Source organism: Passer domesticus, chromosome 3 (assembly GCF_036417665.1).
Source record: "Passer domesticus isolate bPasDom1 chromosome 3, bPasDom1.hap1, whole genome shotgun sequence".
Taxonomy (NCBI): domain Eukaryota; kingdom Metazoa; phylum Chordata; class Aves; order Passeriformes; family Passeridae; genus Passer; species Passer domesticus.
Genome location: NC_087476.1, coordinates 32,600,249 through 32,609,866, shown reverse-complemented (window position 1 = coordinate 32,609,866; position 9,618 = coordinate 32,600,249).

Genomic DNA, 9,618 nt, shown 5'->3' with positions numbered 1-9,618 from the left:
GGGCGGGTCGGCTACCCTCTTCTCTGAAGCAAGAATCAGATAAGAAACTCTCCTCCCAAGAGACTGCTTAAGTAGTGAACAATGCCAGCAGAAATGAATTTACAGTACATTTTCTACTTTGACTAACACCCACCTGTGTCAGATACTTATCTTTGGAGAGGATGAATCATCCTGGAGAGTCTCTTTGCTCTCTGCTGTCTGTAGGTGGAAAACCAGATGATTAGCTAAGAACAGCTGTCTCACAGAAGAAAAGGGAAAAAATCAGCAGGCACAGCCCAATCAATGCCAGAGGTCAGAAGTTCCTCACCCAAATTGAAGCTCTTCACTCCCAATTTTGTTCTTAGAGAGAATAGCAACACCAGTGAAACAGTTTGTCTCACCTATTAAAACCACCATCTGAGGATGAGTGGAATTGCCTTCTGAAGCAGGTTTGTAGCTGGCTAGAGAGCGAGGGTAAGGTGCTAAGCCTAGGTCCCCAAGCTGACTTTTAAACAGGGTACAAATGTTAAAGCAGGTATGCTATCACACAGTTTATGTGAGGATGAAAATATAATTAAGTAGCAAATCAGCATTTATTGCACACTGGAGGCCCTAGTAAATTTGGGTACTGGAAGTTCCTCTAAGGGTGACAGCACAATGACTACATTTTGGGACTAGACTTGCCAGTCTTCATCACAAACAGCTCCAGAATCAAGATGATCTCCTTTGAGCTCACAACCTATTTGCTACTGCTTGCATTACTTATGTTCAAGATTCAAGAGCTATTAAAATTCAGACAATGATGACAAACATATAATGCATTAGTGAAGTTTATTACTTTTTTCTAATGCATGATACTAAGGATAATAATTATTTATGACTAGCATGCATGCAAATCAGTAAGGAAGCATTTGATTCCCTCATGAGTGACTGAAGTGACAAAGATGCACTTTGAAATATGTTTGAAACATTATATGGTGTTACTGCATGTTTTCACCACACTCAAAATAAGAGGTTAATTGCAGGCAGGCTGGAAAATAATGAGATAGCACCACCATCTACAAACAGTGACAGCTGTAATATGGTAAATAAGTATGACAACTGAATGAGTAATATGCTATTTCACTCTGAACCCTGTACAAGGTCTTTTTCTTGCAGCCTAAGATCATTTTTCACTCTCTATAAGAGAATATGGTATCTTCATCCAAAGAAAGCATTGTAATATATAACAAAAGCAGATATCAGTAATAGAACATCAAAAAGAAGACTTCTGTTTTCTTTGAACAAGAAGACTTGTTTGAGACTCGGGGAAAAAACAGCACATGTGAATGCCATCACTATCTCAAAAGCAATTACTTACTCCACTACATAGGGTATAGAGGAGGCTGTAGATCCAGCTTTAAACACCCAAACTTCTCTTGATACTAGTGTTTGAATTTTCCATATTTTTACCCTTATTTCTGAATGATGCATAACTTTTTTATTACCCGTTCATAGACAGAGCTCTTTGATCATTTTAATCAGAGACAGTCTCCTCAAAGTCTGTGCTTTTCATTTACTGTGACAGTCAGCTAAACCCCAAGAATTTGCTATTTTCACTGGGGAGGAAAGACACAAAATGGTTGATTACACTTAACTTACCATGAGTGTAATGTGAATGTTTACATCATCTAGCAATAGCATGAACAACCAAAGTGTGTCTGATTTAAAACTCAGTTCCAGATGGTTTTCAAATTGAACATATTATGAAGAAAATTAGAAGTGAAAAAAGAGAATTGTTCTTATGTCTATCATGCATTTGAATAAGGAAAATCCCTCAAAAAGAGAATCTGTTACCAGTGACAGTTTTTACTCTCTGCATAAGCATGACCTTGATTAATGAGCATAGAATGATATGCATCATGTGAGCTGTCAAAACAGGAGGCAGATATCTAGTAAGTGTTCAAGGTTGCTAAAATTTTGGCAAAGGCAACCACTTTGGAACTGTTCAGAGGATGAGACAGTGAGAAGAATCCTAACACTGAAAAATATTTCTCCTTTATTCAGGCATGTAAAGAGCTTGGCTTGCACATGACCCACACAACACAACTCTTTGATTAATATCTATTGGCACTGCAATAGCACTGAGCTTTCTTAATGAGCATTGTGGGCTTTCAAAATGAAAAATGCTTAGTAGCAATATAGTCATTGTCATATAAAGGAGTAAAAGCCCCCAGAAGGGATTGAAGGCATATTTTCTCTTATTCTGCATAGCATAGGTGTGGCAAAGAGGAATTAAATTACTCAAGCAAGGCAGCGAGTGTTGTAAATACAACCCATGAATGGAAGCTTCATCTTTTCACAACTCTGACCAGATACGGCAGAACAAATATCGTCCTGGAAGACTTCAGAACAGTTAGCCATATTTCACTGATAGATAAGGAAGCAGCATTCAGCTGAAGGAAGAGTGTTTCAGCAGAAAACCAAACCTACAGCTCTGAAGTAGGTATCGCAGCAGACTAAATCTAACCCATGTGTCTTAATGAAAAGACTGATGAAGTCCCCTGTTGCTAGATGTGGTCAGGAGGGCTGTGATTGTCTTGATTGATAGGAAGAGGATCTAGGCCATCCTGTCAGGTTATCCTTTCTTGTGGAGGATGTGCTGTAGTACACAAATCCTCCCTTTACCTGCTGCAGAGAAGTATGCCTTTGTCCCGAGACACTGACGACATCTGTCCAAGAGTCAAGGATTGTTGCACTCACCTGAGTGAACTGAGTGCTCTGGGCATCTTTCCTCATATTCTGCAGAGTAATATATTCTGCAATATGGCTTGAAATATTTCCTGAAATATGGATATGTCATGACTTTCACACCCATTGTAATATATACAAAAACATTCATGCAAATTTCCGAAATTTGGGCTTCCAGTAATGGATCTATTATTAGCTTTTATTAAATAATATATTTTTGAGCTCTTCTGTCTCAAAGAAGACTGAAATCAGAGTTTTAGTATTACATTCAGTGACAATTTGGGGTTTTGCACTTTTCTTCTTGTCTTACACTTGGGAAACTTAATTTGCAGTCTTCCCTGTTACATTGTCTCTCATGCTTAATGAATTATCAAAATCTTCCTCAATGGTACTTAAATTCTCTCAGGGCTTCCTTCCGTGTAGCCATTGATGTACCCAGCCTTGCAAAAATGTATTATTCTCTGATTGTGATGTCTTTGGACTTCAGCATTTATTTAATGTTAAATTACAGCACCATGTTCTACTTCAAATTAGAAAATCCAAATTTATGTTGCAATAGAGTAGCTCATTTATGTTTTGTTATGCTCACTTATTAAGTAAAGGAACAGAACAGTACTCCCAACTTAGGAAACTGAATCATGAAGATTATAAGATTATATGTATTATAAAATATAAACTGCAAGAAAACCTATTTCGCTGTATGAACAGGCTGAGCTTAACAGGATTTGTTTTGCTTTGACAACTTTGTGTCTGCCCTACTTCTGGTTGCTAGAAATGCTTTTCATGTCATGGTGCCCCATGCTCCTTCCTCCCTTCCGACTGTCAAAAAATAAGCATAACAAGATTACTTTGAAAAATCACTATGGAGGACATATGTTAATCTGAAATGTGACCTCTACCTACCACCACCTCCACCAGACTGGAAGGAGTGGAAAAAACAAAAGCAGCAGAAATGAAACAGATAACTGAGCTCCAGATGCAGGTGCTGAGGCGCTGCATGTGGTGATTCACTGAGTCCCTGCTTGTGGATATTTTACCCCAATACCCACTCCCCCAGAGCTTATTGGCAAGGATGTGCTCACCCTGCTTTGGGACAAAGCTCATCCCATGGCATTGGAAGAGTTCAAGCCATGACAGCTCAAACCAGGGAGGTCTCAGCAGGATGTAAAAAAGGTGTTTACTTTTAATTTGTAAGAATGTGGTACTAATTCTAAGACAATTTCTCTTCAGAGTAGCTAAGCAGACTAGTACCTCTTATCTCAAGGACTCTGTGGAGGTAAAAATGATTTATAAGTTTTACATAGCTATTTTTTTTCTTCTCTTTGCTATAGTTTCCTCCCATTTTCTGTCATCTATCTTTTTATTCAACTAAATGGCATGTAATTATTTGCACTTACTACGTGGACAAAGAATGAGTTCTCAGTACAAAGAAAAAGCTTATAATGTTTCACTTGAACAGCACTAGCTTTTTATCATGCCAAAGTGGATACAAAAAGTTTCTGTGGTCAATTACTCACTCACCATCAGCAACCACCACAATTGTGCTCTTTCAGAAACGCACGAAGCTAACATCTTCTGGGTAATAGAAAATGGATTTCCTTGTTCTGAAAAATGACCATAATGAATTTGAAATCTTAGTAGAATGGATAGCCTGTGGACAGCACTTTCAACTAACCACTGGAAGAGGTGTTATAAAAACAATAATAATCAGAATCATTTCTATAGGAGCTAACCAAACCTGTCACTTAAGGGCATATGTGCCAGGTTACCAAGAGCACAGGATAATAAATTGCTTTTCCAGATTGTGCCTTTAAACACTGAAAGTCTTTTAACGATCTCTCTAGTGAACCACTTTTTCTCAGTATTTATTTCCAGAAGATTTTTCTGATATTGCATTTGTTACGATGCCTTGGAGGACACAGTGTATCAGGGTGATTCTAGGGGTTCACCATCTCACAACTATATGCTGCTCAGACTTCTCACAGTATATATGCTACTCACAATTATTGGTGAGTGCCAAAGTGCTTCCATTAGGATACATCAGTGGTATCCTTTGCCTCTGCTCCCTGATTCTTGAATTTTCCCTAAAGAATGTGAAAAGAAAAAACCTTTTCTTTGCATATGTGTGAGTAGCAAAACATTGAGCTTTATGTGAGGTACAAGGACATCTGCTTTAATGCCCTGAAAATGGCCTCTTTAAAGACTTTGATTGCTCGTGCCTATGTGAAATTAACTTCTGTATATTAATATATGCCACTACCTAAAAATAGAGATAGAATTTTTTTTCTGCAAAATTGTTTACTATACATTTCATGAAAAGAGTAAAAGGCAGTTTGAGAAGTCATAATTGGGAATAAGTTAGAAATATATGTGTGAACCTAGAAATAGCTACAGAAGGTTAACTTCTAAAAGGAGTTCCTTTTTTAAAATATGAAAATTTTTTTAAACTTGTTTTCACTGAAACAATTGCCAGTCATGTTCATATAGCACAGAGTCATTCTTCAAGCATGGCAAAATGCAGAAAAGCTGAAAAGAATACAATAATGATTCAGAAAGCCTAACAATTTAAAAAAAAAAAGAAGTTAGACATTTGAACGGATGTGAATCACCCCAGTGAACTGCTGATAAGACATTAGACAAGCTAGATGTTTACAAGGATTTACAAGCTAATATGCTTCACAGCAAGTACAATATACACAATCGTAAACAATGTTTGTATCAAAACTTGAATTATCACATTCTAACAAGAAGCAAGTGAAAAGTGATGTAAATTAAAAAGTCCTTTTGTATTAATGTATAATGTTAGTCAAATTCTCAGATATGTAAACACTCTGGATTTATTAACAAAATAAAAATAAATATTAGGACTCAGTGGAGAAAAATTGGTGTCAACACTCTACCCAAAAATAGTATACCTTAACTTCCCATTTTGCTAGAGGTGCAGCTGGGAAAAAAAAGGCTTTGTTTGTGGCAAATAAAGAAAGATGTTAAAGGAGAAAATATAAAGGGAGAATGAAAGTAGATGGACTTATAAAGAGCACAAAAAGAGGTTTAGCAAGGCATCTCTACTTGGTGGATGATGACAAACAAAGGGACTTTGCAGGCTGGTCAGTTTTCTGGGCTGGTCAGCCTGCCAAGAGCTGGCACAACATAATAGTCATTGCTGTTTTCTCATTCAGCAGAAATTACTTTCCAGAATAAATAATCAGATACATTATTTTGTAGCTTCCTCTGTGTGCTTAGTATTGTAAAGAGCACATGCAATACCCTGAGGGCTGTGACAAATGGTTTATAAAGAAACGATCATGCTGGCCAAGCTGGCTATATTTACAGCAAGGCACACAGCAGCTCTCACAGAAGGAAGAGTTATCTGGCAGGCCAACCAGCTGCAGGATTTGTGAACAAAAAGCTAAGGGCTCAGGTGGAGAGATGAACAAAAACATGTGTTCCTTCCTAGGAACCGACTACAGCAAAAATGCCCAAAGAAATGGAAGTGGCAGAAAATACTGTAATCCCAGTTAAGCTTTAAGACTCTTAAATAGGTGTGAAACTCAGCAGGTCACAGGTCCTCTTTGTGCCATGACTAAGTGCACCAAAGAAGAAGAAAGTAATAATTTGGTTTTACTTAGAGTGTAAGTGATGAATCTCTTCATGGCACAGCATGGGCTGACCTCCTAGTACATCTCCCCTAGGGGAGATGTGCATTGAGATAGATGACCTTACACAGGTAAGGAGAGTTCTTTGGCTTATCTGTTTAATTGACTGATGCTAATTATCGTTTGCCTAGGCCTGTGATAAAGCACACTAAGGCTTTAAACACACACACACAAAAGCCTTTTCCTTGCCGTACCTGATAGCATAGGACTGGAAACTAATTAGAAGTATGGTATGAAAAACAATAAAAACAAATTCTAATAGAGTCTTAGAAACATGAGACACCAACTTATAACCATGGTGATGCAATTTACAAATATTTGTGACTAATGTCACCTACCTATTTTATTTCCAAAGGAGCTGGGAACCCAGCTGATGAGCAATAACAAATAGCACAAAGGAACTGAGTACTGGTGCTGTCATTGAGTATAAAAGAGGATGGCAGAAAATGATGATAGTTCAGTTGTTACTAAACCATTATTTTGTTATGATTATATCTGGCTTGATCATGTCCACTCATCAGAGACAAAAATCAGTCAAACCTTGAACTTCAGAGGAAAAAAGAAGAGTGATAAAATCAATACAGAATATTAGAATCATGTACACTGCAGAGCCCTCTGTGGTGATCTAGTCTCTACCTTTCAAAACAGGGCCAACTTCAACATTTTCCCAGGTTACCCAGACAGAAGCTCCACAACCTCACTGAGAAACCTGTTCAAGTCTTTACAGGAACTCTTGCTGTGACATTTTTTCTCTATTTGTCTAAGTGCAACTTGTACCTGTTGTCTCTTGTCTTTTTCTTGCACACCTCTGATTCTACCTAAGGTGCAGACTTCAAAATTGGCTGAGACGGATGAGCCTCATGGTAAAGCATTTAGAGATCTGACAGAAACCACCTCAAACAAAACCCAGCAACAATTTTCAGAGTTCATGGAGAACAGATGTGGTCCTAAAGACTGCAAATGGGCAAATATATAGCAAGTTTTAAAGAAAGGCTAAAGGATGTGCTGGGAGTTAGATACTAGCAAGGAAAAAAATATAGTCATAAATAATCAAACTGTAATTTACAGATACCTGGATGATGACAAGTACACCAGCCAGTTTAGAGTTTGTAAATTTGATTTAAGTGTTCCATAAGGGAAAAAAAGCAGGAGCAGTATATGTCATATCCTCACTTCAGAAAGCTTTGACAGTTTTATATGATATTTCTGAAAACAAATTAGGAGAAAAACCTGTCATACAGAGATTTTTATGAAAGAGTATAAATCTTGAGCATTTGGTAACCACTAAAAGTGTTTATTAATGGTTGGTGTCAAAATGGAAGACATGCCAATCGACTTTTGAAGAGGTCCCTCTTGAGATGGCTACTACTCAATTTTTCTGTTAAGAACTTTCACAGCAGAATATGAAGTTTGCAGATGGCATTGAACTGGAGGTGGGGATGAAAGAACAGGAAAAAGCAGTGTTAGAACTTAGGACGATTATGTAAACTTAAGAAAATAGTGTGCAGTCAATAAAGACATGAAAGATGTTGTACTGTAGGTAGATAAGCTGCAAGTGCAGAAGGCTGGGGAGTAGTTCTGAAGGAAAGGATTCGAGTTTGAGAGGAAGGTTTGATTCTAAGCTGAATATTAATGAATCTAATCATGCTGTTAGGAAGAAAAGACAAGCACTCCTCTAGAATATACACACACACACATATTGATGCATATGTGTACACACAAGAATATAACCTACCAAATACAGCAGGCTGTTCTCTGGGTTTTTTTTTTTTGCCTCAGCCATTAGTGAGTAGTATCTCCAGCAGTAATAAATACGCTCAAAAAAGGGGAACAAATGTAGAGTTCAAAGTAATAAAATTGATCTCATTTAAAAAGAGTGGAAAATTTCAAATATCTTAGTCTAGTGTGAAAGAATTTAGAGACTATATATCAAAACATATGCAAAATAGTGATCAGTTCCCATGCCTTTGAGTGGATATGATATGAAGTAGCTTAAACTGATGCATTATCAGGAAAATCTCATAGGATGAATAATGAAGCATAGGACTAAGCTTGGAGGGCTTGTGAGATAGACAATTCTGAAAGTTTTTGGGAATAATATGTTAGAAAAATACCAATCAATAATAATAAAGGCATGAGAAAACCTGGGAAAGGAGAAGGACAAGGTAACATGTCACTTAGTTTTGCCTTCAGACAAACAAATGTGAGACATCTCTCACATTCAAGTTGTTTCAGACTATTAAATGTTAAAATTCTGAAGTTTGTTTGGTGTTACTCCTCAGTGTTTACTACACCAAGCTAGCAGAATAAGTGTTAGCAAATAGGGATTTAAGTCTGGTTTCACCTGTTCAGACAGAGTACAGACAGACAGGAATCTGGTATCTAAGACTGAGTAATTTACTTTAAATGATCTATGCATTTCATGAGTACAGGAGCTATCCATAGTATTTGGGGTCATTTTCTCCTGTCTGACCTGTGCTTTTTATTCTTTCATGTATAAAGCACAGCTGTGGGTCTGAGATCAGCTGCACACACCAAGACATGCTATCAACTGGTTGCATTAATCTAATCTGTGAACATCCAGCTGTAGTTCCTACTTCAACTAAAATTTTTTTAGGCATAGAAGGAGTTGAATGTGCAATCCACAGAGGAGCTGGATAAGGAGGGAACGTTCTAGAACTTCTCGCTCTGAGTGCCAGCTCTTGGTAAAATAGACTCCTGGGCAAAAGGGGACTGCAAGGCAGCTTCTGTTTCTCTGTGTGTCTCTTTTGTGGTGTCTTAGGGTAGATAGGAAACACCAGCCAGAGCAAAACACTTGGCTTGGAGAAGTCCCAGGTTTCCATGGCTCTTTAAGGGTGTGCATGAGCTGGGTGTCAAGCCACAGTCAACACCAGCTGAGCAGTGGTGCTTGGGAGGGTGTTGAGACAGACCTCAACAGGGGCAATTATGTTCTCACCTGAGATTTCACTTATGTTTCTCACCCGAAAGCCCAAAAGAACAGCTTAGTAGCAGTACTGATAACTCAGATTTTACACTTAGAATTATATTTTTTAGGACTTCGGCTCCTCTAAACTTCGGTTATTTTCCAGCTCCAGTGGTACCAAATATATTTTATTCTCCTTTGAGTAGCTATCCTGCAAGGATATTTCAATATCACTAATTCAGTGCAGGTTATGAGAAATACCATAAATAACAGATGATACATAAAAAGGAATATTTCATATTCTGCACAGTTTTATTAGTGTATATTAGT